At 44.2% G+C, this 13060-nt stretch overlaps 1 non-coding gene and 10 pseudogenes across 1 annotated transcript; all 11 read right to left on the bottom strand.

The window, feature by feature from the left end:
* Positions 1 to 212: 212 nt before the first annotated feature.
* LOC148267456 (5S ribosomal RNA) lies at positions 213 to 331 on the bottom strand (annotated as a pseudogene).
* Positions 332 to 679: 348 nt separating this feature from the next.
* LOC148267455 (5S ribosomal RNA) lies at positions 680 to 798 on the bottom strand (annotated as a pseudogene).
* An 839-nt stretch (positions 799 to 1637) lies between these two features.
* LOC148267454 (5S ribosomal RNA) lies at positions 1638 to 1756 on the bottom strand. The gene has a single exon (XR_015818171.1). It is a non-coding gene; the product is annotated as a 5S ribosomal RNA (ribosomal RNA).
* Positions 1757 to 4421: 2665 nt separating this feature from the next.
* LOC148267453 (5S ribosomal RNA) lies at positions 4422 to 4540 on the bottom strand (annotated as a pseudogene).
* Positions 4541 to 4884: 344 nt separating this feature from the next.
* Positions 4885 to 5003, bottom strand: LOC148267452 (5S ribosomal RNA; annotated as a pseudogene).
* Positions 5004 to 5885: 882 nt separating this feature from the next.
* Positions 5886 to 6004, bottom strand: LOC148267451 (5S ribosomal RNA; annotated as a pseudogene).
* Positions 6005 to 8051: 2047 nt separating this feature from the next.
* On the bottom strand, positions 8052 to 8170 carry LOC148267450 (5S ribosomal RNA; annotated as a pseudogene).
* A 1299-nt stretch (positions 8171 to 9469) lies between these two features.
* On the bottom strand, positions 9470 to 9587 carry LOC148267449 (5S ribosomal RNA; annotated as a pseudogene).
* A 350-nt stretch (positions 9588 to 9937) lies between these two features.
* LOC148267448 (5S ribosomal RNA) lies at positions 9938 to 10055 on the bottom strand (annotated as a pseudogene).
* A 1719-nt stretch (positions 10056 to 11774) lies between these two features.
* LOC148267447 (5S ribosomal RNA) lies at positions 11775 to 11893 on the bottom strand (annotated as a pseudogene).
* Positions 11894 to 12812: 919 nt separating this feature from the next.
* LOC148267446 (5S ribosomal RNA) lies at positions 12813 to 12931 on the bottom strand (annotated as a pseudogene).
* Between the last annotated feature and the right edge of the window lie 129 nt (positions 12932 to 13060).

Raw genomic sequence — 13060 nt, 5'->3', positions numbered from 1 at the left:
CCATATGAACGAAACACCCATGGTAACTCATTTTTTGTTGTTCTACTGTGTAAGATGCTCGCAATGATACTCACATCACGTGATGGGCTTTAATATAATGTGCAAAAAATATTAAGCAAAATGCCCTAGGTACGTGCCTCACATTTGCTAATGAATCGACGAATCGTCGCTCTCCTTCGACTTAACGTTTAATGCCCCGTCTGTAAAAAAAAAAGGTGTAACATGAGGACTTCCCAGGAGATCATCCATTCTAGTAGAACTCTCACCCAAGCACGCTTAACTGCGGAGTTCTGATGGGATCCGATGAACTAGTGCTGGTATGATCGCACCCTTTCTTATTTACGCCGAAAATACATATCCCCCTTCTCCTTCCCTCTCCCATCCTGTCACTTGTTTCGCTATGCGCGAACCTCACCTCTGCTTCTAGTTCTAATATTAAGGAAAATACCCCAGCGCCTCGACTAATGCCCATATGAACGGATCGCCTGCCGCACCTCATTTTTCGTTGTTATACTATTTAAGATGCTCGCAATAACACTTTTATCATGTGATGGGCATTAATCGAATATGCGAAAAATATTAAGCAAAATGCTCCGAGGTTGTGACTCATGTTTGCGAACGAACTGGCAGACCGTCACTTCGGTCTCACGTAACGTTTAAAACCCCGTTTGCTGAAACAAAGGTACAACACGAGGACTTCCCAGGAGGTCAACCATCCTAGTACTACTCTCGCCCAAGCACGCTTAATTATGGAGTTCTGATGGGATCCGGTGAACTAGTACTGGTATGATCGCAACCATTCTAATTTTTGCCGCAAATACATATAGCCCTTCTCCTTCCCTCTCCCCTCCCGTCATTTGTCTGTGCACGCACCTAACCTTCTCTTCTAGTTCTAATATCAAGCGAAATGTCCTGGTGCCTCGAATCATGCCCATATGAACGGATAGTGCCACATCTCGTTTTTCATTATTTTACTATGAAAGATGCTCGTAATGACACTCTAATCACGTGATGGGCTCTAATCGAATGCACGAAAAATATTAAGCAAAATGCATCGGCATTGTGACTCACGTTTGCGAATGAACCGGTGTCGTGACTCATATTTGCAAATAAACCGGCAGACCGTCGCTCCAGTCCCGCGTAATGTTTAATGCCCCGTCTGCAAAAAGAAGGGTGCAACACAAGGACTTCCCAAGAGGTCAGCCATCCTAGTACTACTCTTGCTCAAGCAAACTTAATTGCAGTATTCTGATCGGATCTGGTGAACTAGTACTTGTATGATCACCCCCTTTCTTGTTTGCACTGCAAATACATATGCCTTTTCTCTTTCCCTCTCCCCTCTGGTCATCTTTTGCGCTGTGCGCGCACCTCACCTCTGCTTCTGGTTCTAATATAGAGCGAAATGCCCAAGCACCTTGACTCATGCCCATATGAAAGGAACGCCCACCGCACCTTATTTTTTGTTGTTTTACTATCTAAGATGCTTGCAATGACACTCTTATCATGTGATGAGCTTTAATTGAATGCACGAAAAATATTAAGTAAAATGCCCCGACGCCGTGACTCACGTTTGCGAATGAACAAGTAGACCGTCGCTACGGTCCCGCGCAATGTTTAACGCCCCGTCTGCAAAAAGAAGGGTGCAACACGAGAAACTCCCAAGAGGTCACCCATCCTAGTACTACTCTCGCCCAAGCACGCTTAACTGTGGAGTTCTGATGGGATCCAATGAACTAGTGTTGGTATGATCGCACCCATTCTAATTTTCGCCGCAAGTACATATACCCGTTCTCCTTCCCTCTCTAATCCCATCATTTGTTTTTTGTACACACACCTCACCTCTTCTTCTAATTCTAATATCAATTGAATGTTTCGGTGCCTCGACTCATGCCCATGTGAACGAATCGCGCCGCATCTTTTTTTTCGTTGTTCTACTATTTAAGATACTCGCAATGACACTCTTATCACGTGATGGTCTTTAATTGATTGTACAAAAAATATTAAGCAAAATGCCCTGGTGCCGTGACTCACGTCTGCGAATGAACCGGTAGGACCGTCACTACGGTCCCGCATAATGTTTAACGCCGTTTCTGCAAAAAGAAGGTTGCAACACGAGAACTTCCTAGAAAGACATGCATCCTAATACTACTCTCGCCCAAGTATGCTTAACAGCAGAGTTCTGATGGGATTCGATAAACTAGGGCTGGTGTGTTCGCACACGTTCTAGTTTGCGCCGCAAATACATATAACCCTTCTCCTTCCCTCTCCCCACCCGTCATTTGTTTTGCTGTGCGCACGCCTCACCTCTACTTCTAGTTCTAATATCAAGTTAAATGCCCCGGTGCCTTGACTCATGCCCATATAAACGGATCGCCCCCTGCACTTCATTTTTTGTTGTTCTACTATCTAAGATACTCGTAATGACACTCTTATCACGTGATGGGATTTAATTAAATGCGTGAAAAGTGTTAAGCAAAATGCCCTGGGACCGTGACTCATGTTTGTGAATGAACCGATGGACCGTCGCTTCGGTCATGCGTAACATTTAACGCCCCGTCTGTAAAAAGAAGGGTACAATACGAGAACTTTCTAGGAGGAGACCCATCCTAGTACTACTCTTGCCCAAACATGCTTAACTATGGAGTTTTAATGGGATCCGATTAACTAATGCTGGTACAATCGCAATCGTTCAGATTTGCACTATAAATACATATACCCCTTTTCCTTCCCTCTCCCCTCCCATCATTTGTTTCGCTGTTCGCGCACCTCACTTATGCTTCTAGTTCTAATATTGATAGAAATGTCTCGGCACCTCGACTCATGCCTATATGAACAGATCGCCCATCGCACATCTTTTTTGTTATTCTACTATTTAAGATGCCTGTAATGACACTCTTATTACGTGATGAGCTTTAATTAAATGCACAAAAAATATTAAGAAAAATGCCCCGGGGCTGTGACTCACGATTGCGAATGAACCGGCAAACTGTCGTTCTGGTCCTGCGTAGCATTTAATGCCCCGTCTGTAAAAAGAAGGGTGCAACATGAGAACTTCCTAGGAGGAGACCCATCCTAGTGCTACTCTCACCCAAACATGCTTAACTTTGGAGTTTTGATGGAATCAGGTGAACTAGTGCTGGTACGATCGCAATCGTTCAGATTTGCGTCGTAAATACATATACTCCTTCTCCTTCCCTCTCCCCTCCCATCATTTGTTTCGGTATGCGCGCACCACACTTCTGCTTCTAGTTCTAATATCGAACGAAATGCCCCGGTGCCTCGACTCATGCTGATATGAACAGATCGCCTGCCGCACCTCATTTTTCATTTTTTTACTATGTAAGATACGCGTAATGAATAGGCTTTAATTGAATGCGCCAAAAATAATAAGAAAAATGCTCCGGTGCCGTGATTCACGTTCGCAAATGAACCAGCAGACTGTCGCTTTGGTCCCGTGTAACGTTTAACGCCCCGTCTGTAAAAAGAATGGTGCAACATGAGGACTTCCTAAGAGGTCAACCATCCTAGTACTACTCTCTCCCAAGCACGCTTAACTGCGGAGTTTTAATGAGATCCGATGAACTAGTGCTGGTATGTTCACTCACATTCTAGTTTACGCCGCAAAGACATATACTCCATCTACTTGCCTCCCCCCTCCCATCATTTGTTTTGCTTTGCACGCATCTCACCTCTTCTTCTAGTTCTAATATCTAGCGAAATGCCCCATCGCCTCGACTCATCCCCATATGAACGGATCGCCTGCCGTACCTCATTTTTTGTTGTTCTAGTATTTAGGATACTCGCAATGACACACTTATCACGTGATAGGTTTTAATTGATTGCACGAAAAATATTAAGAAAAATTCTCTGGCACAGTGACTCACGTTTGCAAATGAATCAATAGGACCGTCACTACGGTCTCGCGTAATGTTTAACGCCCCATATGCAAAAAGAAGGGTGTAACACGAGAACTTCCCAGGAGGACATGCATCCTAGTACTATTCTCGCCCAACTACACTTAACAGCAGAGTTCTGATGGGATCCGGTAAACTAGTGCTGGTGTGTTTGCACAAGTTCTAGTTTGCACCGCAAATACATATAGCCCTTCTCCTTCCCTCTCCCCACCCGTCATTTATTTCGTTGTGCGCGCACCTCACCTCTGCTTCTAGTTTTGATATCAACCAAAATGCTCTGGTGCCTCGACTCATGTCTATATGAATGGATCACCTGCCGTACCTTGTTTTTCATTGTTCCACTATCTAAGATACTCGTAATGACACTTGTATCACGTGATGGGCTTTCATTAAATGCGCGAAAAATATTAAGCAAAATGCCCCAGGACCATGACTCACGTTTGCTAATGAACCGGCGGATTGTCGCTCTGGTCCTGTGTGACATATAACATGCCATCTGTAAAAAGAAGGGTGTAACACGAGAACTTCCCAGGAGGAAATCCATCCTAGTACTACTCTCGCCCAAACATGCTTAACTGCGGAGTTTTGATGGAATCTGGTGAACTAGTGCTGGTACGATCGCAATCGTTTAGATTTACGTCGTAAATACATATACCCCTTCATCTTTCCTCTCCCCTCCCATCATTAATTTCGCTGTGATCGCACCTCACTTATGTTTCTAGTTCTAATATCGAGTGAAATGCCTCGGCGCCTTGACTCATGCTCATATGAATGGATCGCCTGCCACACCTCATTTTTTTTCCACTATGTAAGATACTCGTAATGACACTCTTATCACATGATAGGCTTTAATTGAATACGCTAAAAATATTAAAGAAAATGCCCTGACGCTGTGACTCACGTTTGTTAATGAATCGGCGGACTGTTGCTCTGGTCCCATGTAATGTTTAATGCCCTGTCTAAAAAAAAAATGGTGCAACACGAGGACTTCCCAGGAGGTTAACCATCCTAGTACTACTCTCGCACAAGGACGCTTAACTACAGAGTTCTGATGGGATCTAGTGAACTAGTGCTGGTATGATCACTCCCACTCTAGTTTGCACCGCAATGACATATACCCCATCTACTTCCCTCCCCCTCCCGTCATGTGTTTTGCTTTACGTGCACCTCACCTCTTCTTCTAGTTCTAATATCTAGCGAAATACCCCGGTGCCTCGACTCATTCCCATATGAACGGATCGCCCGCCACACCTCATTTTTCGTTGTTCTAGTATTTAAGATACTCGCAATGACACTCTTATCATGTGATGGACTTTAATTGATTGCACGAAAAATATTAAGCAAAATTCTTCGACACCATGACTCACATTTGCGAATGAACCGGTAGGACCGTCACTACGGTCCTGCATAATGTTTAACGTCCCGTCTGCAAAAAGAAGGGTGCAACATGAAAACTTTCCAGAAGGGCACGCATCCTAGTACTACTCTCACCCAAGCACGCTTAACAGCGGAGTTTTGATTGGATCCGGTAAACTAGTGTTGGTGTGTTCGCACACATTCTAGTTTGCACCGTAAATACATATAGCCCTTCTCCTTCCCTCTCCCTTCTCGTCATTTATTTTCCCGTGCGCGCACCTCACTTCTGCTTCTAGTTCTAATATCAAGAAAAATCCCCCAGTGCCTTGACTCATGCCCATATGAACAGATCGCTCGCCGCACCTCATTTTTCTTTGTTCTACTATCTAAGATACTCATAATGACACTTTTATTACGTGATGGACTTTAATTGAATGTGCAAAAAATATTAAGCAAGATTCCCTGGGGCCGTGACACATATTTTCGAATGAACTGGCGAACTGTTGCTTTTATCCCACATAACATTTAAAGGCCCGTCTGCAAAAAGAATGGTGCAACACGAGGACTTCCCAGCAGGTCACCAATCCTAGTACTACTCTCGCCCAAGAAAAAAGAAGGGTGCAACACGAGAACTTCCTAGGATGTCACCCATCCTAGTACTACTCTCGCCCAAGCACACTTAACTGCAGAGTTCTGATGGGATCCGGTGAACTAATGCTGGTATGATCACAACCATTTTAGTTCATGCCTCAAATACTTATACCCCTTATCCTTCCCTCTCCCGTACCGTCATTTATTTCGCTGTGCGCGCACCTCACCTCTGCTTCTAGTTCTAATATCAAGCGAAATGCCTCGGCGTCTCGACTCATGCGCTTTAATCAAATGCGCAAAAAATAGTGAGGAAAATGCCCCGGCACCGTGACTCACGTTTGTGAATGAATTGGGGGACTCTCGCTCCGGTCCCGTGTAACGTTTAACGCCTCATCTGCAAAAAAAAAAGGTGCAACACGAGGACTTCCTAGGAAGTCACCCATCCTAGTACTACTCTCGCCCAAACACGCTAAATTGCATAATTGTGATGGGATCCGATGAATTAGTGTTGGTATGATCGCACACGTTTTGGTTTACGCAGTAAATACATATACCCCTTCTTCTTCCCTCTCCCCTCTCGTCATTTGTTTCGCTATGCATGCACCTCACTTCTACTTCTAGTTCTAATATCAACTGAAATGCCCTGCCGCTTCGACTAATGCCCATATGAATGTAACGCCCGCCGCACCTCATTTTTCATTATTCTACTATTTAAAATGGTTGCAATGACACTCTCATCATGTGATAGCATTTAATTGAATGTGCAAAAAATATTAAGTAAAATGCCCAGTGCCATGACTCACGTTTGCGGTCCCACGTAATGTTTAATGCCCCATCTTCAAAAAGAAGGGTGCAACACGAGTATTTCCTAGGAGGTCACTCATCCTAGTACTACTCTCACCCAAGCACGCTAAACTACGTAGTTGTGATGGGATCCGGTGAACTAGTGTAGGTATGATTGCACATGTTCTAGTTTGCACCACAATACATATACCCCTTCTCCTTCCCTCTCCTCTCTTGTCATTTGTTTCGCTGTGCGCGCACCTCACCTTTGCTTCTAGTTCTAATATCAAGCGAAAAGCCTCAGCGCTTTGACTCATGCCCATATGAACGGAATGCCGGCCGCACCTCATTTTTCGTTGTTCTATTATGTAAGATGCTCGCAATGGCACTCTTATCATGTGATGAGTTTTAATTGAATGCGCAAAAAATATTAAGCAAAATACCCCAGCGTCATGACTCACTTTTTTGAATGAACGGTGGACCATCGCTCTGGTCCTGCGTAATGTTTAACGCCCTGTCTGCAAAAAAAAGGGTGCAACACGAGGACTTACCAGGAGGTCACGCTTCACAGCGGAGTTCTGATGGGATCTGGCAAACTAGTGCTGGTATGATCACTCCAATTCTAGTTTGAACACCCCTTCTCCTTCACTCTCCCTTCCCGTCATTTATTTTGCAGTGCGCGCACCTCACCTCTATGTCTAGTTCTAATATCAAGAAAAATCCACCAGCGCCTCGACTCATGCCCATATGAACGGAATGCCCACCAGCCCTCATTTTTCATTGTTCTACTATATAAGATGCTCGCAATGACACTCTTATCACCTGATGAGCTTTAATTGAATGTGCGAAAAATATTAAAAACAATACCCCAGCGCCATGGCTCACATTTGTGAAGGAACCGGCGGACCATCGCTCCAGTCCCGCATAACATTTAACACCCTGTCTGCAAAAAGAAGGGTGCAACACGAGAACTTCCTAGGAGGTCACCCATCCTAATACTACTCTCGTCCAAGCACACTTAACTGCGAAGTTTTGATGGGATCCGGTGATCTAGTGTTGGTATGATCTTTCGTTGCAAATACATATGCCCATTCTCCTTCTCTCTCCCCTCTCGTCATTTGTTTCGTTGTGCGCGCACCTCACCTCTTCTTCTAATTCTAATATCTAGTGAAATGCCTCGACCCCTCGACTCATGCCCATATGAACGGACTGCCCACCGTACCTCATTTTTTGTTATTCTACTATTTAAGATATTCACAATGATAATGTTATCACGTGATGGACTTCAATTGAATATGTAAAAAATATTAAGCAAAATGTCCCAGCGCCGTGGCTCACGTTTGTGAATGAACCGGTAGACCGTCCCTCTTGTCCTGCGTAACGTTTAATGCCTTGTCTGCAAAAAGAAGGATGCAAAACGAGGACTTTCTAGGAAGTCACCCATCCTAGTACTACTCTCACCCAAGCACACATAACTACGGAGTTCTAATGGGATCCGGTGAACTAGTTCTGGTATGATCACACCCTTTCTTGTTTGCGCTGCAAAAAAACATGTGCAACATGAAGATTTCCAAGAGGATAACTATCTTAGTACTACTCTCACCAAAGGACACTTAACCCTGTACCTCTATTTCTAATTCTAATATCAAGTAAAATACCCCAGCGGCTCGACTCACGCCCAGATGAACGGACTGCCCGCCACACCTCGTTTTTTTTTGTTCTACTATGTAAGATGCTCGTAATGAGACTCTTATAATATAGTGGACAATAAATGAATACACAAAAAATATTAAGCAAAATGCCCTGACACCGTGACTCACGTTTGCAAATGAACTGACGGACCGTGGTTTCAATCGAGCATAACGTTTATTGCCTTGTGTGCAAAAAAACAGGTGTAACAAGAGGACTTTCCAAGAGGTAACCATCTTAGTACTACTCTCACCAAATGACAATTAACAGCAGAGTTCTTATGGGATTTGGTGCATTAGTGTTGGTCTGATCGCACCCGTCCCAATCCGCACTACAAATGCATGTGCCCCTTCTCCTTCCCTCCCCCCTCCTGTCATTTATTTCGTTGTACGTGCACACCTCACCTCTACTTCTAGTTCTAATATCTAGCGAAATGTCCCGGTGCCTCGACTCATGCCCATATAAATGGATCGCCCGCTGCACCTCTATTTTCATTGTTCTACTATGTAAGATATTGTAATAACACTCTTATCACGTGACGCGCTTTAATTGAATGCACGAAAAATATTAAGCAAAATACCCTAGCGCCATAACTCACGTTTTTGAATGAAGTGGTGGACCATCGGTCCGGTCCCGCGTAACATTTAACGTCCCGTTTGCAAAAAGAAGGGTGCAACATGAGGACTTACCAGGAGATCTCCCATCTTAGTACTACTCTCGCCCAAGCACGCGTAACTACGGAGTTCTGATGGGATTTGGTGAACTAGTGCTGGTATGATCCCACACTTTCTTATTTGCGCCGCAAATACATATGCCCCTTCTCCTTCCCTCTCCCCTCTTGTCATTTGTTTCGCTGTGCGTGCTCCTTAACTCTACTTCTAGTTCTAATATCAAGCAAAATGCCTTGGCGCCTCAACTCTTGCCCATATGAATGGATCGCCCCCCGCACCTTGTTTTTCATTGTTTTACTATTTAAGATGCTCGCAATGACACTCTCATCACTTGATGAGCTTTAGTTGAATGCGCAAAAAATATTAAGCAAAATAACTCAGCACCGTGACTCACATTTACGAATGAACTGACGAATCATCGCTGCGGTCGCACGTAACATGTAATGCCTCATCTTCAAAAAAAAAATGGTGCAACATAAGGACTTCCTAGGAGGTCACCCATCCTAGTACTACTCTCGCCCAAGCACGCTTAGCTGCAAGTTCTGATGGAATTCGGTGCATTAGTGCTGGTATGATCGCACCCATCCCATTTTGCACTGTTAATGTATATACCTGTTCTCCTTCCCTCCCCCGTCCTATCATTTGTTTCGTTGTCTAAAGGCACCTTGCCTCTTCTTCTAGTTCTAATATCAAGCAAAATGCCCTGGCACCTCAACTGAAGCCCAGATGAACGAACCGCCCGCTGCACCTCTGTTTTGGTTGTTCTACTAATAAAGATAATCATAATGACACTCTTAGCACATGGTAGACTATAAATGAATGCACGAAAAATATTAAGCAAAATGCCCCTGCACCGTGACTCATGTCGGCTAATGATCTGGCGTACCGCAGCTCTAGTCTCTCGTAACGTTTAATCCCCTACCCACAAAAAGACTTGTGCAACACGAGGACCTCCCAAGAGGTCACCCATCTTAGTACTACTCTTGCCCAAGCACGCTTCGCTTCGAGTTCTGATGGGATCCAGTGCAGTAGTGCTGCTATGATCACACCCATCCCATTCTGCACTCAAATGCATGTACCCCTACTACTTCCCTCCCCCCTCCCATCATTTGTTTTGATGTGCATGCACACCCCACCTTTACTTCTAGTTTTAATATCAAGCGAAATGCCCCGGTGCCTCAACTCATGCCTAGAAGAATGGAGCATCTGTCGCACCTCTTTTATTGTTGTTCTATTATGTAAGATGCTCGTAATAACACTCTTATCACTTGGCAGACTATAAATAAATTCATGAAAAAGAAAAAATAAAATGCCCCAGTGACGCGACTCATGCCGTCAAATGAACCAATAGAGTGTAGCTCCGGTTACGCGTAACATTCAACATCCCATCTACTAAAAGATGGGTGCATCACGAGGACTTCCAAGGAGGTCACCCATATTAGTACTACTCTCGACAAAGCACACTTAACTGCAGAGTTCTTATGGGATCCAGTGCACCAGTGCTGATATGATCACACCTATTCTATTTTGCGTTGCAAATAAATACACCCATTTTCTATCCCTCCCCCCTCCTGTCATTTATTTCCTGGTGCGCGCTACTTCTAGTTCTAATATAGAGCGAAATGCCCCGGTGCCTCGACTCACGCCCAGATTAATAGACCGCCTGCTGCACCTCTATTTTTGTTGTTTTACTATGTTAGATACTCATAATGACACTCTTATCCAATGATGGACTATAAATAAATGCACAAAAAATATTGAGCAAAATACCCCAGTGTTGCGACTCACGCAAGCGAATGAACTGACGGACCGTGTTTCCGATCACGCGTAGCTTTTAATGCCCCGTCTGTAAACTGACGAGTGCAACATGAGGAATTTCCAAGATCACCCATCCTAGTACTACTCTCACCCAAGCATGATTAATTGCAGAGTTCTGATAGGATCCGGTGCATTAGTGCTGGTATGATGGCACCCATTCCATTTCGTGCATCAAATACATATACCTCTTCTCCTTCCCTCGCCACTCCCGTCATCTGTTTTGCTTTGCGCACACACCGCACCTCTGCTTCTAGTTCTAATATAGAGCAAAATACTCTGACACCTCGACTCATGCCCAGATGAACGAATCGCCTGCCACACCTCTGTTTTCGTTGTTCTACTATGTAAGATACTCATAATAACACTCTTATTACATGGTGAACAATAAATGAATGCACGAAAAATATTAAGAAAAATATCCCGGCGATGCAACTCACGCTGGTGGTCTGTGGCTCCAGTCGCACGTAACGTTTAACGCCCTATTCGCAAAAAGATGGGTGCAAAACGAGGACTTTCAGGGAGGTCACACCCATGCTAGTACTACTCTCACCCAAACACACTTAACTATGGGGTTCTGAAGGGATCCGGTGCATTAGTATTGGTATGATCGCACTTGTTCCATTCTGCACTACAAATACATATACCCCTTCTGTTTTCCTTCTTCTCATGTTATTTGTTTTGTTGTGCACAAAAACCGCACTTCTACTTCTTATTCTAATATCAAGCAAAATGCCCTGATGACTTGACTCACGCTCAGATGAACGAACCACCCGCCGAACCTCGTATTTCATTGTTCTACTATGTAAAATAGTCGTAATTACACTCTTATCACGTGGTGGATTATAAATGAATGCACGAAAAATATTAGGAAAAATGCCCCAGTGCCATTACTCACGTTGGCAGACAGTGGCTCCGGTCGTACATAACATTTAACGCCTCGTCTGCAAAAAGACAGGTGCAACACAAGGTCTTCCCAAGAGGTCACCCATTTTAGTACTACTCTCGCTGAAACATCCTTAACTACGGAGTTCATATGGGATCCGGTGCATTAGTGCTGATGTGATTGCACCCACCCTATTTTGCGTTGCAAATACATCTACCCGTTCTCCTTCCCTTTTTACTCCTGTCAATTGTTTCGCTGTGCGCACACACCGACCTCTGCTTTTAATTCTAATATCAAGCAAAATACTCTGGTGGCTTGACTCACGCCTAGATGAACGAACCGCCTGCACACTTTGTTTTTTATTATTTTACTATGTAAGATGCTTGTAATGACACTCTTATCACGTGGTGGAGTCTAAATTAATGCATAAAAAATATTAAGCAAAATGCCCTTGCGCCGCGACTCACATTTGCGAAACAACCGACGGACTGTGGTTCCGGTCATGTGTAACGTTTAATGCCTTGTGTGCAAAAAAACAGGTGCAACATGAGGACACTTAACTTCACAGTTCTTATGGGTGTCTGATTGCACCCATCCCATTCCCTGCTAAAAATGCATTTGCCCCTTCTCCTTCCCTCCCCACTCCCATCATTTGTATTGCTGTACACGCACACATCACCTCTGCTTCTAATTTTAATATCAAGCAAAATGCCCCAACGCCTCGACTCACGCCCATATGAATGGATCTAATTGCACCCATCCCATTCCTGCTAAAAATGCATTTGCCCCTTCTCCTTCCCTCCCCACTCCCATCATTTGTATCGCTGTACACGCACACATCACCTCTGCTTCTAATTTTAATATCAAGCAAAATGCCTCGACGCCTCGACTCACACCCATATGAATGGATCACCAGCTGCACCTCTGTTTTTGTTGTTCTACTATGTAAGATACTCGTAATGACACTTTTATCACGTGGTGTGCTATAATTGAATGCATGAAAAATATTAAGCAAAATACCCTAGCACCGTGACTCACATTTGCGAATGAACTGGTGGACTGTCGCTCTTGTCCTGCATAATGTTTAACGCCCCGTCTGCAAAAAGAAGGGTGCAACACGAGGACTTCATAGGAGGTTACCCATCCTAGTACTACTCTCGCCCAAACATGTTTAACTGCGGAGTTCTGATGGGATTCGGTGAATTAGTGCTGATATGATCACAGTACTTTTATTTTGCGTTGCAAATACATGTACCCCTTCTCCTTCCATTCCTTCTCCCGTCAATTGTTTCGTTGTGCGCGCGCACCGCACCTTTGCTTCTAATTCTAATAACAAACAAAATGCCCCAGCGGAT

The sequence above is a fragment of the Carica papaya genome, chromosome 3 (assembly GCF_054855325.1).
Source record: "Carica papaya isolate Zhongbai chromosome 3, ASM5485532v1, whole genome shotgun sequence".
Classification (NCBI taxonomy): Eukaryota; Viridiplantae; Streptophyta; class Magnoliopsida; order Brassicales; family Caricaceae; genus Carica; species Carica papaya.
This window is presented reverse-complemented; position numbering and strand designations above follow the sequence as displayed.